This window comes from Dipodomys spectabilis, unplaced genomic scaffold (assembly GCF_019054845.1).
Source record: "Dipodomys spectabilis isolate Male_0828 unplaced genomic scaffold, ASM1905484v1 ptg000113l, whole genome shotgun sequence".
Classification (NCBI taxonomy): domain Eukaryota; kingdom Metazoa; phylum Chordata; class Mammalia; order Rodentia; family Heteromyidae; genus Dipodomys; species Dipodomys spectabilis.
The window spans coordinates 2,007,326-2,027,329 of NW_024870790.1; the positions used below are offsets into that span (position 1 = coordinate 2,007,326).

The 20,004-nt window shown below is 36.5% G+C and overlaps 1 protein-coding gene and 1 non-coding gene across 2 annotated transcripts in view; one reads left to right on the top strand and one right to left on the bottom strand.

The window, feature by feature from the left end:
• The window catches only part of Il1rapl2 (interleukin 1 receptor accessory protein like 2), a 1,053,788-nt gene that overhangs the window by 484,772 nt on the left and 549,012 nt on the right, over positions 1-20,004 (top strand). The window lies entirely within an intron of this gene.
• LOC122114950 lies at positions 7,947-8,075 on the bottom strand. The gene has a single exon (XR_006148670.1). It is a non-coding gene; the product is annotated as a small nucleolar RNA SNORD22 (small nucleolar RNA).

Below are 20,004 nucleotides of genomic sequence, written 5' to 3' on the forward strand. Positions count from 1 at the left end.
ACAGATGTACATGCACATACTTTTGCCTCTTTTCTGTGAGAAAAAATTACAATACATTTATGAGTGATGCAAAGATGAGAGGAAAAAAGTCTTCTCAGCATAAGACTTTAAAAAAGAACATGACATGCTGCTGCCATAGTCTAGAGACATTATCTTTGATATTTTTAGTGACGAGAATCTCCTATAAAATGCCAAAGACATGCTTAAGGTATATGTCTGTATGCATAATCACCTTATACTGAAATTTCACTTTAATGACTCAACCAATGAATGGATAAAGAAATTATGGGATATATACACAATGAGGTATTATTCCATTAAAAAACAAAACAAAATTGTGTCATTTACAAGCAAATGGATGAATCATCATGTTAAACAAAATAAGCCAGACTGAGAAAGACAAATATTGCCTATATTCTTTCATATGCAGAGTCTATCCTTAAAAATGAATGACAAAGCCAGGCATTGGTGGTTAATGCTTATAATCCTAGCTACCTATGATGATCATGGTTCAAAGCCAGTCCAGGCAGGATAGTCCATATGATTCTTTTCTCCAATAAACTACTCAGAAAAGTCCAGAAGTGGTGCTGTGGATCAAGTGGTAGAGCTCTAACCTTGAGTGAAAGAAGCTCAGGGACATTGCCCAGGCCCTGAGTTCAAGCCCCTGGACCTGCAAAAAAAAAAAAAAAAAAAGAATGACAAGAATGTAAAACGGCTTTTGTTTAGAGTTGGGTACCACCAAGAGGGAGGCAAGCAAAACAAGACATACAATGGTAAAATATTTTAGGTAAATATGTGAAAATAGAACAATGAAACCTGTTTGAAATTGTTTTAGTACGTGGTGGAGGGGTGAATTTGATTGAGTTTTGATATATGCATGTGTGAAATAGTACAATGAAATATCTTTGTATAACAAACATATAGTGATAACAGAAAAGAAAAATCACAAATATGATAGGAATCATATGTGTTTTGCCCAATTAAAAATATATTTAAATGTTACTCATAATGGTAATACTATTAATCTTTATAAATAAAAGTTCCTATAGTATCTGGAGTAAGGTGTAGGGGCAAACAGAGTTGACGTAAATTTGAATATTCACTAGTTAACACACGTTCTATCCAACATTTAGGTTTCTGAACTATTTCCATTTACTTCTTAAAAATTCATATGTTCAAATATTTCACTGGAGCTAGAAATGGCTTGTTTAAAGGGCCTTCAGGTGCCTTTTTTTCCTTACACAGTGAATCCTTTTTGGCATTTCCTTATTTCCTGATCTTGTTAGACATCTTCACTCTTTAGAGTAAGTGAACAGCTGCCTCAGTAGAAAAGAGATCTGCTGTCTGTCTACATTGAGACAAGGTTGACAGTTGCTAGGCTGCTTCAGCCTTAAGGGGAAGAACTAAGTGGTTTTCCTTTGTCAGTTGGTTTGTCTATAACTTCTCAGCAGGCTTTGACATTCAATCTGGTAGAGATCTAAACAGATTATTTTTCCAGTAACTTATCAAAACAACACTTGTATTATCAATTTAGCAACCAATGTTAAAGGAAATCACCATAGGTGATACCATTTATTCCACTATTTCCATGACCTGGTGTGCAATGTGACAGAAATAACAAGATCCAAGTCATAGAAATATTTTGTATTTGTGGAAAATCAGACTGAATCATTAAAAGCTTAGAGAAAATGTATTTAGTAATTATATAGCTAAAGAAAGTGCTAAAATTATGTGTTACTGTTTCAAAGTTTGTATTTTCAAGTTGGTAGAAAATCTTTCAAAATTACATGTGCTTTCCTATCTTGGTAAAAATTTGATCAGATTTAAATGAGTTTTTCTATGTTGATAAGAATTCTTGTACTGTACTTGAGCAACTGTTGTGCAACTATAGTGCATGAATCCCTGAACTACTATTTTGACCATCAGTGAAGAAAGTCTACAGTCATAGGTGGAGATATAGAAGTTTTAGGAAGTTAAGTTTTTCTCCCCACATGACTTGCCGCTCTTTTTTTATTAGTGCATATTAATTATACAAAATCAGTGTTTTCATTCTGATGTCCATACATTCAATCATATGCCCTCTTTTATTATCCCTTTCATCTTTCTCCCTCCCCCATTCCATTTCCACATTCCTAATAGACTTTATTTTTATGTCTTCCCCCACTGAATCCACATATGGTAGAAAATATGGGATATTTTCCCTTGTGAGACTGATTATTTACTTTAACATGATGATATCCTAAGCCACCTATTTTCCTGCAAGCAACATGGTTTTGTTCTCCTTTATGGCTGAATAATCCATGGTGTGTATACACCCCATTTTCTTTATCATTCATAAGTAGGTAGACACTTAGGCTGATTCCTTACTTGGCTATGGTAAACAGTACCCAGTATAGATGGAAATTCAGATGTCTCTAATGCAATTTGACTTTGATACTTTTGGGTACATGTACCTTGAAGTGGTATGTATAGCGAGGTTGTTCTACTTTTAATGTTTATTAGTGGTCATGGATCTTGAATTCAGAGCCTTGTACTTGCTAGGCAGATGCTCTAGCAGTTGAGTCATGCCCACATCCCTATTTTTAATTTTTTGAGAAACTACCCCCTTGAATTCCATAATGCCACTTCTTTTCCTATGCACAGCATTCAAGTTATGGAATGAGAATTCTCTTAATTATGATCCGCCTAGCTGAGATTTTATTCAGTTAGGCGAAGACAGGGGAGAAAAAGTGAGAAAAGATGAAAAATACATATCACATCACAATGTAGAACACAATTTTTGAGGTCTGAATATTATCACAGTGAATAGAAAAATTTAACTACAAACACAACTCAATTTTTTCTGTTTTTACTGACTAGTGGAAGTGCTTAGATGATGAAAAATTAAACTATTTAATTCACACATTATTAATGAATTAAATGTGTTGGAAAAAGGGATATTTGGTTACATATAAATTTCTACCACTAGAAAAATTATTTTTCATATCAGGCACTAGAGACTCATAACTGAAATCCTATCTACTGAGGAGACTGAGATCTGAGGATCATGTTTCAATGTCAGTCTGGGTAGAAAAGTCTAATAGACTTTTATCTCTAATTAACGAGCAAAAAACAGGGCTGGAGGCATAGCTTCTGTTGGAGTTCCAACTGGGAAGTCAAATGAAGACAAGGGTGTGAGTACAATCTCCACCTCAAAAAAAAACCTGGGTATTTTTTTTTATTATTGTGAAAATACTGTACAGAGGGGTTACAATTACATGGGCAAGATAATGAGTACATTTCTTATCAAGCATTGTAGCCTCCTCCTTTGTTTCCCCTTCCCATCTCTTCCCATCCTCCCCCCCCCCCACCCAATCCTCCCCGCTCCCTCCCCCCCACCAATGTTGTAAAGTTCGTTTTCGATATAACGACTTGTACATAGCATTGTTGCAATGGGTCCACCTGTATGTATCCTTATTTAAACCATTTGTTTTTCCCCTTCCCCTACACAAATTATACCGACATTAAATACAGTGAAAGCAGGGTTTATACTGTGGGGGAGGGACATACAAAACAACAAAGAAATAATCTTATAAATGTGTTAGAAACAATCGCAAGAAAGTAAAAAACATTTGAATACATATCTTAGGGTTCATTTCCCTAACATCACCTTATTTGACCTTTTCTGCTTGACTCAGACATATACTAGATATTGCAAATAAGGGAAACCATGGGACCTATGTTTCTTTGGGCCTGGCTTACTTCACTTAATATAATTTTTTCCAAGTCTTTCCATTTCCTAACAAATGGGGCAATGTCATTCTTTCTGATGGAGGCATAGAATTCCATTGTGTATATATACCACATTTTCTTGATCCATTCGTCTACTGAGGGGCATCTGGGTTGGTTCCATATCTTAGCTATGGTAAATATTGCTGCAATAAACATAGTTGTGCTGGTAGCTTTAGTGTGGTCTTGTTTGTGAACATTTGGGTAAATGTTCACAATCCCAAAAGTGGGATTACTGGGTCATAGGGGAGCTCTATCTGGAGTCTTTTGAAGAACCTCCATACTACTTTCCAAAGTAAACCTGGGAATTTTTTGGGGGGGTTGTGGGGCTTGAACTCTGGGTCCAGGTGATGTCTCTGAGCTCTTCAGCTCTTCAGCTCAAGGCGAGCATTCTACCACTTGAGCCAAAGCACCACTTCCGGTTTTCTGGTCGTTAGTGATAAGAATCAAGTATACAATATTGAATATGGTAACAACATTTCATCTTGTAAAAGAATTTTCAGTCAGTTGAATTGTCCTGTTTCATAGTTTACTGAATGTGCTCTGTGGCTCATAAAAACAACAAGGAACATTCTTATTATTAGACACTGTATTTTTTTTTTATTGTGAAAATACCGTAGAGAGGGGTTACAATTACATGGGCAAGGTAATGAGTACATTTCTTATCAAGCATTGTTGCCTCCCCCTTTGTTTCCCTTCCCATCCCTTCCCATTTCCCACACACACACTCCTTCTGCCTTCCCCACCCCCCACCCCCGCACCCTTCTCCGGCCAAAGTTGTAAAGTTCATTTTTTGACATAACGTCGTTTACATCTCATTGTTGCAATGGGTCCACCTGTATCCCTGTTTAAACAATTTGTTTTTGCCCTTCCCCTCCACAAAGTATACCGACATCAAATACAGTGAAAACAGGAAGGAGCCGCTGCATAGCAACACTACTTTCTTTGTTGTGTATTGAATTCACTAATCAAATTAAATGAGGCATTTTATATGCCAAGTAATTTATTTAAGCTATCCTACATGTTGTAGATTCTATGAAAAATCCTATTTATAGATAGTTTACATGGGCCATTTTCAAAGACCCTTGAAAGTCTAGACAAAAAAAGGTTGAAATTCCTGAACATCTCAAATATAATTGGTGCTATGATTTGATAATTTTTCCTCTTTCACACTCATGTTGAAATTTAAATGATACTGCTACAGTATCAAGAGGCTATTTAAGCTATGGGAAGAACCATCCAGACAGAAGGTCTTTGCCAAATGCCAGCCCCCTTCCTTATGGACTTTCTAGATTCCAGTACTATGAGTGGATGGAATTCAGTTCAGTATTAATTACCCACTCTTTGGTATTCTATTATAGCAGCACAAAACAGATTAAGATCATGAGTTAATTTTTTGGTTTATTTAGCTCAGTTGAACTCTGAGACAACTTGACATCTCCTTGATTCTCATCATAGTAGGACTGTTTATGAATAGTTCATCCAATTTGGAGTCCTTTGGGGAATATGAATATGTCTGTATTCAAGCTCTCTGCTTATTACAGTCTTTTATACTGTTCTGTTATTTGTATTTCTCTTCTACTGTACCCTCTTCTCTTACTCCTCTTTCTTAATTCTCTCTCTTTATAAATGTATTTATCATCCTGCTCCATTATATTCCTCTAAGCAACTCTCACTCAGTATACTCCTCTAAGCAACTCTCACTCCAGCCTGCATCATCAGCTCTAATGATGTTTATGAGCTCTTTTCTTCCTAACCACCTGCTATATCCTGTCAAGAGCTTATTTAGTCTAAGAACAAACTTGTCACCTTCTTTACCAATGCAATTTGACACCACTTTCTTTTATTTTAATGTTGTGATTCAGTCTCAAAACATTCAATTCATTTGTTATTCATCCTTCTGTTTCCTTTATCCATTCAATCAACCAGTCCTGTTGATATTTTTTTTTGTTAAAGTATCTCATCCTTTAATTCCTTTGTATACCTATGGTCTGAATATTTTCCAGGTCTCATTTTCTCCTACTTGAAAGAGTGTAAATATTCTTCTCACTGGTCTCCTGACTTCCATGTTGGCTTCCCTAGTGTCTTTTCCCATTTCCCATCCATATACATGCTCTTCTAAGGATAGAAAAAACACCCAGTATAGACTTAAATTCATGGATATAGAATAGTTTAAAGTCAGAAGAGTAACTGTTGATTGAGATAATCAGGGCAAGCTTTTCAAAATGAAATTTGGAATTGAGATCAATAAAAAGGGCTTAAAGTCGTATTTGTGATTGGAGAAAACTGTGTGAACAAAAGCTTAGGAAGAAAATATATGAAAAGTCTGGGGACAGGGAGTGAGTCCAATAAGAAAAATGAGATTGGAAATATTGGACCTAATTGTAAGGAGCCTTGGAATACCAGGCAAGGGATTTAAAATGTGTGGTATAGGAAATGGGTAGAGACATGATGACAGTGGCATTTCAGAGAGATGAATCTGGCAGCTGTGTGCAGGGCAGATTAGTGGGAGGAGAGACTGGAGAGCCTGGTGAGGAGGTTGTAATAGAGTTCAGATGTGAGTTAATGATGGCTTTGAATAGGATGACAGTGAGAACAGAACTGATGAGATGAATGCAGATGTGAAAAGCATTATAGAAAGAGATTTGATAAGGTTTCCTGAGAGGCTATATTTGCAGGTGGTGGGGGAAGGAAGTGGGAGGACTGGAGACCAGATGACTTGGAACATATCTATAAAAATGATCCCATCCTTTAAAGCCTCATTGCCTTCTCCTCTAAGAAGACTACTCCCAAAGGAGCACTAGGAGCAAGACCCCTTGTCCACAATAGATAGAAAGGATTAAGTGAAAGCTCACTCCAGCTGGCAGTGACTTTGCGTGCTATGACAGGGAAGAAACCTATTGACTACTTTTAATAAGCACTTAGCATAAACAACATGGCTTCTACTAAATTGGCTTTTAATTACATGATCTTTTACTTCTACTGTAAGATCAAGAGCCTCTTGAGGCAAAAACTATGCCTTATTTCTTAGATCTCCATCTAGTCCAGTTTTAGGCCCCTAGTGAATTATAGGAAGATTTTCCTCAATTGCTTCCTTTCACTCTCCCAGAGGGCTAGGGTAAGTTGTCTCACAGATAGGCTTCCTGTTCATCATTATGATGATGAAGCTTGTAGCTTAACTGTATTCCCACACCTGAGCCTCAGCGTCTCTTCTTTCACAGTCTCTATTTCTATTCCAGTTGTGTTTACTGAGTTATATCAGATATTTTATGTTTTTGTAAGGGCTTAGTAAATTTTAATTGACTATATTCTGAGATTCCTGGCTGTGGAATGGGCTCTGATTTGTAGCTAATCCAGTTTTGGCTCTACTTGCATAGTTCAGCAACACTCCTGAAATTGAATATATGTACACAAATGACAGAGTTGGTTATGTTATTTCTGTAAACTGTTTAAAATTTGGATCATTTCTTTTCACTTTCAAAATATTTTTATTCAAATATACTATATGGTTATTCATCTCTGAAGAGCTTTGCTGTTACCTAAAATAGTTTGCTTTATGATCCTAATAAAGCCATCAGAGAAAAGGAATATATCTTTAAACAAAATATTTATTCGCTGTTCAGGTGTCTCCCCAAATACCTTTCCATAATATATAAATGCCAACTGCTTCAAGCATACATTTCAATGTTACCTTAAGTTGACAACAGTTAATGTATTTGATGGTAATTCCCATTAGAAAAAAATTTTACACACCTGAAAGTTTATGAGCCCTGTATTTTAATGCCAGGACTTCCCCTTAAGTGCTATGAGAACTTATAAAAAGCACTTGATATTACTAGGTTTTCCTCCACATTTATGAAGCAAAACACTTTAATTAAAATTTCCTAGGGCATGGTTCACCTGCCTAGAACAAGATTCTGAGTTCAAACTCCAGTACTGCTAAAAAATTGTACTCCACAGAATCACCCTCTAAGCATTAACTTTGGATTTTAGTTAGCTCAAGGAAAATAGATTTTTTTAAAAGGCAGATTTATTAGGCACATGACAATGATAATATGTCTGCCAAGACTTGGCCTATATTTGTGTACTCATTTTTGCCCCTCAGGCCTGGAAATCATCTCCACATAGGTTTCTATAAATGATGGTCCTTTCCTTTCCCATCTGTAGAAAGTTTGATGATCCCTCAGACAGTTCCTTCCAGAACAATTTTTCCTTCTCTGTTTCTGAAAGCCCCAATGTATTCACTTTTATATTCTGGGGCTAGGACAGGAAGTAGGCTGTGTGAATGAGGTAGATCATTTTTAAAAAGCATACAATTCAGATATTCCAAAGACTTGAATGTTTCTAAGACTAGGTTGGGGCCCAGAATGCCTAGATATCCAAACCACTACGCAACTCTTGGCAAATGTATTCCAAATTCTAACACTTTCTCTGCTGCTACCTTTTTTATTGAAATTCATCTTCAGTTCTTTTTCAATCTACTCAAACAATAGCCTGTGTAATTCCTTGCTTTTGGCTACATAATAAAATAGGCACAGTAGGTTTTAGGGGGTACCTTGAATAGGACAAAATAACTGTAGGATGAAAGTCACATGATATGGGCCCTTGCTCCAGCTGTGCAAACTGGAGCAAACTATTTCACTTCTCAGTAATCTGAAGGATTTCTAAAGGAGCTCTTTGTCTTTCAGCTTTGTGTACTCCTAATGTGCTTGCCTTCATCACCTTGCTTTTGAATCCCCTGGGGAGGTATCTTATCCACTGGCCATCTGGAAAGGATCTCCCCACTGCCTCCATACTAACTAATGCATCAGGCTGCTGGTTGTAACAGAGGGATTTTATTTATGATCTTTACCTCAGATTGGGCATTATAATGGGTGCTCTGTATACATTATCTCCTTTAAACCTGTCTATAAACATAGATAACATTTGATTACCCTTTAATTTATACTTATTTGCTTATTTATTTTTGTGCTGCTATTAAGGCTTGAACTCAGGGCCTTGCAGGCTTAGTTGCTTTTTTCACTCAAGGCTGGAGCCTGCAATTCTAGCATTTTGCTGGTTATTTGGCAATAAGAGTCTCTCAGATTTATCTGCTTGGGCTGGATTTGAATTGTCATTATCTAATCACAGCCTCCTTAGTATCTAGGATTACAGGCATGAGCCACCAGCATCCAGTTAAGCAATAAAGAAAATAAATTCTGGGAGTATTAACAATTTACCCAAATGGTAAAGCTATAAAAAGTTGAGTGGGATTTTCTAGTCTCTCTGTAATAACGAATATCTTTTTACTTCTCTAGAGCCTAGAGTTTGGTGAGAAGTTTGGAGTATAAAGGTCTGAAGTGGAGGTGGTGCAAATGTCAGATGCTGACATTATTTTCATTTAGATTGAGAAATCGAGCAAGCTACAAATCTCAATCTCACTCTGAAGATTCTTACAGGAGCATTGTCTTTGCTTTCTCTGCAACTAAAACCGGGAGGAAGAGGGCAAAACAGGATAGGGAATGATTACATTGGTCCTTTGCATGAGGAATTTATAAAGAAAAGAGGTTTATTTGGCTCCTGCATTCAGAGTCTGAAAATCTAAATACTTTGGCTAATTCTTTCAAGGGGCTCTCTAGTCTTGTTTCATATCATAACATATGGTACCATGGGAGCAAGATAGCAAGATAGGAAGTCAGAAATCAGAAAATTACTGCTTGATATTTTATAACAACCCTCCTTCAAGAGTAAACCAAGGCCCTCTGAGAACTTAAAATCAGTATCCTATGATAACTAATGTTCTATATTAACTACATTTATCCCTGTTTAATGGTGGCATCTTCATTGACACACATATTGGGCCCACCTCTTAAAGGCCCTACCACCTCACACATTGCAACACCACAGACCAATTCTCCAACACATGATCTCTTGAAGAACAGACCATATTTAAGCTGTAATACCTTGTATCAAATCTCCTGTAGAATCATCTTTTAGTTTTAAAAATAAATTAATCTGTGTCTGATTGGGAGCAGTGTGGCCTGAACCTCACAAATTTGCATATGAGCCTTCTGGAAATACACTGATTTTCACAAAAATATGATATTGATATTAGAAGGGAAATGTTGCGCTCCCCAAGTAGGCGTGGAAGGGTCATTTAGAGGCCCACACATAGAAGATTTTGGAGGACTATTTATCTTCCTTCCACATAGGTAGCTGTTTACTCTGATTTCTCAAGCCTTTGCAGGCTCTCTGACTTTTGTCTTCATCCAATACCAGAGAAACAGGTGATTATTTTGTCCTCCCCCAAATCACAGACTTTGAATTGGAAGGTACCTTAAAGTTCATGTAACACATGTGCCTGATATTTCCTGAGGACAAACACATGATATAGGTTTAGTGGCTTTCCTAGAGATACTCAGTTAATTAAATACAACTGATTTAAAATGTCAATATATGTATTGGTGTCTGTAATGCTTACTTTTGCAGAACTTTAATAAGCTGAGCTCAGAACTAAAGTGATCCAAACTGAGGACCCTGCTGATGTGAACATTTTCTAAAAGCTAAAGTTCAAAGGAAGCCTGTACCCACTTCTGGAAATTTTGTTTCTTTACTTCAATGGTTGATTGTGAGGATCCAAAGAAACTGTTGAATTTTTCCTTGCAAGTCCATTTATGAATGTGTAGTCCTACTCTAGTCTTCTTTTGGGTGATTCTGAGCTTGTTGCTTAAATGTGTCATTGATAGCTGCATTTATTCCACTGCCCAATGCAAGTGGATAGGGAATTGTCCTAGTATCCCATATGCATTCTTTCATATTATTTTTTGTTGTACACTAAAACAAAATTTTATACTTGCATTTATACTGCATCCAGGGATACTTTCACAGTTTAGGGGTACTCAAGAGAAAAATATGAGAATGGACATAGAACCACATCTAATGAATATCACAATTACTGTGCGTTCCCTTGGGAATTTTCCCTGTTTCAATTGAGCAAGTGGTCTGAACTGCATCTATGGAAATGTATATCTATACATAAGTATAAATACTCTCTCTCTCTCTCTCTCTCTCTCTCTCTGTCACACACACACACACACACACACACACACACACATGCGTATTCAACTCAGTTTCTCCTTGTCACCTTCATTTCATTCTCTTCAAAGTTAGTCTACAAGAATTTAAAATAAGCAAGACATAAATCTAAATGAAGGTGGGGATGGAGGGAAAAAGGACAGGAGGGAGAGGCAAAGAAGAGGATTTTGATTGAGATACTGATTGAGTTTGATTTTATCTGAGATCATAAAAAATACATCTAAGTTGGATTCTTTCCAAAGATATCAATCTTATACAAAGTATGTGGGCATTTGTTCTGCTTTCAAACTTGAGAAATCTATTCACTTAATTTGCCTAAATATGAGAGGCAACCCAACAGAATATCTGGGCTCCTAGCCTCACATATGAAAATATTCATAATGATCTAACTGAATTTTAACTTCTAATTATACCCAACAGATAGACAGAGATACCTTTGAATTGAAAGTGGTTAAAATAACTCAGTACTTAAGCCACTAGCCTGTTTTAGAAAGCACAGCAGAAAATTGTTGTGGTTTTTCTCATTTACTTGAATTTAAAATTGGATATGGGGTAGCGAGACATGAGGCAAATGACTGTAACAACTGTACAGAAGAAATTGCTCCAGGTGATGATGCTATAGAAAAATTGTTACAGGCAGATTCAAGATGCAAAAAATATTTATTTGACAGCAAGCAGAAAGACAAATTACTCAGAGGCTGTGTACATGTGCTTGTATAATTGCTCATAAATTATTATGGTTCATGCTAAAATTCACCCAATTTGCCTAGACCACATGGTTGTCTTTTAAATAAGAAAACAGCAAATTGTTGGGAATTGGAAAATATAATCTGCATTATAAAATGCTTACCGATGCTGGAATATGGCAAATTGTGTTCAGCTTTTTTATTTGCTATCACCAATCTGTCAAAATCTTCATTTCATAACAAAAGTTTTTAAGAACATGTAGCTTGCAAAACCACAATAAGAAAATCAGCCACTGGAATCTCCCTTAAAATATTATTTGCTATAAATTAGAGATCATTATAAAGTGGGTATGACTTGGATGCTTTCCAAAGGGTTTTAGTTACTGGATAGCATTAAGTTTTTTCCCCTATATTGTGGCTTTCCTGTCTATGATCCTAAAAATTGTGTTATGGGAGACTTTGGCAGGCTTACCTCTGCATAGTTTCTTGAACCGAATTTAATGATTAGAAGAAATTTCCTTAGTAAAGCCAGTCTATATCTATACACCATTGTAATTGACACTGTAATTCAAGTTATATAATAATATAAACCAGTTATCTTTCTCTGCATAGCAAGAGTACACACTGAAATTAAGAATGGAGTTGTAACTTGTTGTATGGCATGATTAAATCACACAACTTTTCCAGGACTCAATTTCCATTGTAACTTGGAATAAAAACAAACTCCATCTCTATCACTCATGACTTATGAGGAAGAAATAAAAAATTTCTTGGACGTTAGTGGTTCATATCTATAATGTTAGCTACTCAAGAAGCTGAAATCTGAAAATCCAGGTTCATGAATCAGGGCATGAATGAGACTTTTATCTCTAGTGAACCAAAAATATGGAAGTGGTACTACAGCTCAAAGTGGTAGATTACAAGCTGAGAGTAAAAAAAGCCAAACAAGAGTGAGGCCCTGAGTTCAAGTCTAAGTATAGGTACACACAAAGAAGAATATTGGAAAATTGCTTCACAAATAAGATCTAGTAGAAATGAGAGGACCTTTTTTGCTTCCAAAATTAAGATCAATTACTTCACAATGTTATTTACAGTATTAATGTTATCATCATTTTCAAAAGGCCACACCCATTAATGGTTTCCAAATAGAAACCATTGGTACAAAATTCTTCCATAGCAGAAGATTAATTAAGTAATTGTCCTACCTAATGTTGGCAAACTATGAGCTAGGTGCCATTGTAGTCCACTATCTATTTTTATAAAGTTTTATTGGAACAATATTGTGTTTATTTGTTTACTTGCTATGTCTGCTTTCTCACTGTAGTGAAGAATTAAGTATGACACATAGTTTTGCTCATGAACTTAAAAATATTTATTACCAAGCCCTTTATAGGAAAAGTTTTTATGCTTTATGTTTTATGCTTTACAGAAAAAGCTGCTTCCAAATCACTTTCTGATCTGAGCATTATGGTACATGTCTATAGCCTATAATCCCAGGATTGGGTAGGCAGATTGAAGTATTAGGGTTGGTAGTTTGAAACCAGCCTGGGTAATACAGAGAGACTCTGTCTCGAAATAACAAGATCACTCTCCTTTCCCATTTCAAAGGAAAATCACGTTTTTCCACATTTGTACACTGATTTTAGTTATCTTTTTTGGGAGGGTCCAGTTGTGGGCCTGAACTCTGGGCCTGGGCGCTGTCCCTCAGCTCTTCAGCTCAAGGCTTGAGCCATAGTGCCACTTCTGGCTTTTTCTGTTTATATGGTGCTGAGAAATTGAACCCAGGGCCTGATGAATACAAGGCAAGCACTCTACCACTGAGCCACCTTCCCAGCCCCTGATTTTAGTTATCTTTTGATGTCTTTTTTGAAAAAATAAAGTCTTATTTTGATAAACTAAGGTGTCAATGTTTATATAATAGTATAAATATCAAAACAAATTTCCTAGCACAACTCAATAAACCTCTCCCAACTTTTCTTTTATCTTTTTAGTACTATCTTTAAGTAGTTGTACAAAACAATTGCCATTTAGATAGTCAGTTTATAAATATGGTGTGATCAATGCCACCTCTTTCATAATTCTCACCCATGCCTCCCCTACCCACTCCTTCATTCGTTCTTTATAATTTTAAGTTTTTAGTTATCTTTAAGCAGTTGTATAAGTGGGGTTCAATTCAATGTGTTAATTTATGCGTACAATGCATTTTAATCACTGTCATTCTTTTCATCATTCTCCCCATCTATCCCAATCCCACCAAGTCTCCCTAATTACTTGGTTCTATTTTCACATATGTAAGTTCAATACTATCAACATATTCACCTACACTACCTCTCTCCATGTTTCTGCCCCCTGCCTCTCCCCAATAAAACAATTTTCAGTTTCCTGGTATTAATTTTGTTAAACTGTAAGTTTATTGTTGAAAGGAGTTACACTATTGGAATCCTCTCCTGTGCAGACCATACTTTAGATAATGTGTTTGTGTATATATGCATATAGTTCTAGGATATGTTTCCATATATATTTATGGCATAGACCTAACCTCTACATGTGATAAAACATGCCTTCTTTATCTCACTGAGCCACCTTCACTTAACATAATATATTTCAGATCTATTTCCCTGCAAATGTTATATTACCTTTCCTGATGGATATATTATATAATATATAAATATATATATAACATTTTATTGATCCATTCATCCACAATAGAGCATGTGGGCTGCTTCCATAATTTGGCAATGGTGAATAGTGCATCAGTGAATATGGGTATGAAACTTATTTTGTGCAAATAAAGAACATATAAGGGGAAGTGGGCAACTTTTCTGCTTTTGTTTTATGCTCCTTCTACTTATCCTGCCCATTTTCCCTACAACAAGCAATAAAAACTGTAATGAAGCTGGGCATCCATGCCTCACACATGTAATCCTAGCTAAGGGAGGCTGAGATTTGAGTATCACAGTTTGAAGCCAGCCAGGGCAGAAAAGTACCCATGAGACTCTAATCTCTAATACATTACTCAAAACAGCAGGAAGTGGAAATGTGGCTCTAGTAGAGTGCTTGCCTTCAGCAATAAGAAGCTCAGGGGTAATGCCCAAGCCCAGAAATTCAAGCCCCAAGACCAGCAAGAAAAAAAAAAACAAAAAACCCACCAAACCCCCAAAACAACTGTAATGAATCTTCACAAAGTAGTTTCCTAGCACATTTGGAAGGATTTTGTTTTTCATGCAAGTAGTACAGAAAATTAAACTATGTTTTCTAGAACCTTTGATGGCTGCTTATGTATTATATATATTTCACATTAGATTAGCAGAATCTGCAAGGATAATGCCACAAAAAATACCTTTGTTACTCCTAGATTTCCAGGTATTGTAGGTATATGGTTAAACCAGACCAGAAGATAGCCATATTTGGTCTCAGGAATAGAATTGTTTACAGTTAGGCTTTGCCCAGCAATAAGGGACTTTCCCAATTTCCTTTTATACTTGTACTAAAATCATACTCTGTCAGGCTACTTAGCTCTATATAAAGCCCTGCTATTTGATTAAGATCTCCCATTTTACCTGAGTTCTACAGAGGAGAATTAAGAGATTTGTTTTTAAGGAATCAAACTTTCACAGACTCTTTGGGCAACTGACAAATTAGAGATAATTGCTATAATGATTTCACATGTTCTTGTCAGCAACTGAAGATAGCAAAGAGTGACCTAATAGGATTTCAATTGCCTATGAAAAAAAACTAGAACTCTTGCATGATCTTGAGGTTCACTGATCCTGTGCTGACAGGGGATTTCCCAGTGTCATGGTGTGTTTTAGAAGCAAGGATTGAGTAAATTTGAATATCCATCATTGAATGATGATCATTTTGGTATGCTGATTTATGATTTGTTTTGGTAAAATGAAAGCTGCTCCTCAAAGCTTTGATATTATGGTTAAATGTGGTCAAGGTAACAAGTTTTATGTTGTTTGACCAGGATAGTCTTGGTTTTGAACACAAAAGTTCTACAAAAAAACAAACAAACCAAAAAACCCATCCTTCTCATTTAGGAAAGTTGGGGATTTGGGCTAGACTATTAGAGAAAATAAGAGCTTAACCTACATATTGTGTGAAGAAACATGGAAAATATAGGTATTCAAATGTCACTAGGTGGTAGAAGTGAGATCTTCTAATAAGCAAATTCAGAAAGTCAAAGATAGGATTTCTGTCTTATTGCAATTGCTACCAGAATGCAGGACTCCTTGGTTTAGTTGTATCTTCCCTTAAGTACTCTCAATTCAGGCTCTAGAATGGCTAGAGGTTGATGTTATAGCATAGTGCTTAAAATTTCAGTCTTGAGAATCAGACAAGGTATGTTTAAATCCTGGCTCAACTATGTATAGAGGGATTTTGAGTACATTACATAAATTCTGTGGTCCTTCATTTCACTATCTGTAAATAAGGATACAAACAGCAATAGGGACTTTATAAGGTTTAGGGAAAGATTAAACAAATCATTATAAAACTACTTCCTGAAATATACTAGGTGCTCATTATTAGTTTTCATTTAATGTGTTACAATATTTTTTATACAAAGTACAACCATGTAGGTGCCTAATTAGCACCCCCAATTCAATATATCTAAACTTAATCTCCTTATACTTGTCTCCAGACTTGTGTTAATTCTGCATTGCTTAATTTAGTGTGGAGGAAGTTAATCTGAAACACAATTCTTGGCCAGTCTTGGCTCCTTTATTTCCTTGACCTTCTACATTCAAACAAGTCTCTTATACTCCATAAATACCTAACACTAACCATTCTTGGATTTGTATTTCCTTCCTTTCTCCTTTCCTTCCTTCCAACCTTCTTTACTCCTTCCTTTCCTCCTGACTTCCCTCCCTTCCTTCCTTTCTTCCTTCCTTTCTTTGCCATTACTGGGGATTTTTGTCCAAGGCAAGCACTCTTCCACTTAAGCCAAGCTTCCACTTCTGGCTTTTCCTGGTTAATTGGAGATAAGGGTCTCTTGAATTTATCTTTATGGGTTGGCTCTCTCCTGATTCACTAGAATTATAGGTGTGAGCCACGGGCACCAGCTATTTTTAATTTATTATGAATAATATATAAACTATAGTGTAAAAATTGTGCCACTGAAGAAAATGAGACCTGAGAGTCAATAACTTCTCTTTATCTCATTCCCCATATCCAATCCAGTATAATTTTAACCTCCTTACCTCTGTCTGACTTATTATCTACCCTCTGGTTAGATCCTTTTCTACTGCCTTGGCTCATAATTGCTTATTGTTTTACCTCAACTGTCATAATAACTTCATAAAAAATCCATACATTGGCTGGACACCGATGGCTTATGTCTGTAATCCTAGCTATTCAGGAGGCTGAGATCTGAGGATCAAGGTTCAAAGCCAGCCCTGGCTCCAATAAACCACTAGAAAACCAGAATTGGCACTGTGGCTCAAGTGGTAGAGCACTTGCCTTGAGCTGAAGAGTGTAGGAACAATGCCCAAGCCTAGAGTTCAAGCCCCATGACCACCACCCCCAAAAAAATCGATACCCTTTTTTTTTGGGGGTGTCGGTCATGGGGTCTAAACCCTGGGCCTGGGCACTGTCCCTCAGCTCTTCAGCTCAAGGCCTGTGCTCTACCACTTGAGCCACAGTGCTACTTCCAGCTTTTTCTGCTTAAGTGGTGCTGAGGAATCGAATCCAGGGCTTCACACATGCAAGAAAAGCACTCTACCACTGAGCCACCTTCCCAGCCCTCCATACACTTTTTGGATTAATCTCTTTTACCTTTTGGTCTACATTACTACCAGAATCATCTTTGGAAAAAGCTAACTATGAAAGATTCTTCAATGGCTCCACATAACTTTCACAATTGTTGCCAAACTTCTTGTCTTACTACAAGGCCTATTTGTATTTATCTCTGTGCTATGTTCTTCAAATATTCATCCATATTTTCTAACCATTTGGAATGCCTTTGTAGTTTCTTGAGCGTATATTGTTTTAGGCCTCTGTGTATGGTTTCCTCTAATTGGAGTGTTCTGTCCCATGTATTCACCTAGTTATTGGCTCCTCATTTTTCAAACTTAGGACAAGGGTTATTTTCTCTGAAAAACCTTCCCTGAATTCCTAATCTGGGTTGGTTGGTCCTTTGATACATCAGGCTTTGTTCTGTGATTTCACACTAAAGAGATGGTATGCTTAATGGTTAAAAGCAAGGCTTTGGGAACGTTCTTCCTGGATTACAATGCTAACACTTACCAGCACAGTAGGTTTGGACAGGTTACTTAATATTCATTATTCTTGTATATGTCATGAGAGAACAATAATGTAGAACCTATCTCAAGAGGTTGCTGTTAAGGACTAAATGAATAAATGAGTAAATGTATGTGAAGTATTGAGAACAGTGCCTGGCATATTGTAACCTCATTCTTGTTACCTATTAATATTATCACCATAACTAATTATTTAATAAGTTCATAAGGATTCAATATTTCTAAGAGGAATGACGTCATAATATTTGACAGTGTAGCCCCCAGACTTACTCGAGTTCCTAGTACATAAGCACTCAGTAAATGATGGTTGAGAAATGAATGCGTAAATGACTGAATAAATGAGTGGAATAAAAAATGCCTTGGCACCCAACAAACCCCATAAAAGCAGACTGTTTCCTCTAGCTGACTCTTTCTTTTTGCATATGGATAATCTATGGTATATGTGTGGGGGAGAAGGGCGCCGGTATAGCTTTATTTTCAAATGCTAGGAATTTTTACCTTCACTATTACTTTAATCTTTGTTAAAATAAAGACTGATACTAACCCTTATTCTAATCACAAAGAAGACAAGGGTAAAAGGATTTCTTGAATCTGGCACTAGTGTGTTCCATTCTGTGCATTCTAGACACTTACAGAGATGATTTTGAGACTTTCCATTCCTGGTAAACATGTGAGCTGGGCTAACTGTCAGCACAGTAAAAACATCTCTGCTTCACATTAAAGAGAGAGAGGCTGACCTAGATTTGAGGCTGTACAGTTATACAAGAGTAGAACTCTTGATGATGCCTTTAATGGGAAGTAAAACAGAAACATCTATTTGATTGGCCACTCTTCTATAATTAAGACATAGTCCAAATCCACAGCAAGAGTATTTTTTTAATGTGATCAACTGTTACAACACTTATTATAAATCATTACCTTGCTTTCTCTGGTTTCACTTTGTTATGATAATTACTCTGAGTGTGTGATCTTGCTTTTCTTCAACCATCTAACGACATGCTAGGTATAGCGTTCCAAATTCTCCTACCTCTTGTCTGAACCCACAGTCATGGAGTTTCCAGATCACTGCCCAAGTACTGAGACATCAGTTCAAATCCTGATATTCAGCTATAAGGAGTTAAAGAGTTGGCCTAGGCCTCTCTCATAAAGAGGTGTGTTTGCCATTTTGTGACTGATGATTGCATCATCTAAGGAGCCTCTTCCTACAGAATCATTTTCTACATGTGAGCCAGATATATAACTGAGCTGACATTTTTTAACCTTCATTTCATCCTTTTTCTTTTTCATTCTTCTTCAGACTCATGTCTCATAGATTTGTTCTGGCTATAAAAATCAATACACTTGTACTATAACTAAGTATGGCAAGGCACATGGTCTATTTGGCTGATTTACCCTGTGCAATAAACAGTCACTTTAATAGGAGATGAAAAAGGAAATTCTGGGGTAAAAAAAACCTTGGAATGGCTGTGGAGCTTGGAGAGTATGATAATGCTCCATGCTGCCTCTCAGCATATACACATATACACACATACTCCCCAATTTAATGCTGCTGGTCAAGCAAGTGGTATAGCGTCACTGCAAAAACTTGAAAGCTAGGGAAGTACATCTTCAGAATATGCAAGGAAACACATGGACTGTGAAGTCAGAAACACATTGTTGTGCTACTTCTGCTCTTAGTAGAAATAATACAGATTGTTCACTAGGCACCAAAGGTATGTCAAAAGTTCCCCCTCGCTTTATATATATTTATTTATATAAAATATATATAATGAAACAGTATACATCTCATTTATATTTCAGTCTCTAATGACCCATAAGAAGGGCACTCTTTTACATATGGGGAAACAGGTACCGTGAGGTTATCCTAACAATCTATTTAGACAGGCAATATGTTCAATTCAGAGTCAGAATTCTATTATAGGTACATTTGATTCTTCATATTTTTCCTTTTCTTCTCTAACCAACATAAAACATCTTCCTAGTACCTTAATCCCAAGTTTCCCAACCAGTGTGCTCAAGACAGGCTAAGGGATGCCAATGCTTTGATTCTTCTGCCTTCAGGGTAGGCAGTAAAGCCTTGGATGGCCAGCCACTTCAGACTGAAAGAAGCCTTGTCATTTTATCCCAACAAGGAAATATATGCGACCATTTTCTTGTGTCAACAATATGAAAATATTGTAAGTTGTATGAAATTTAGTGTCTTCCTTTAAATG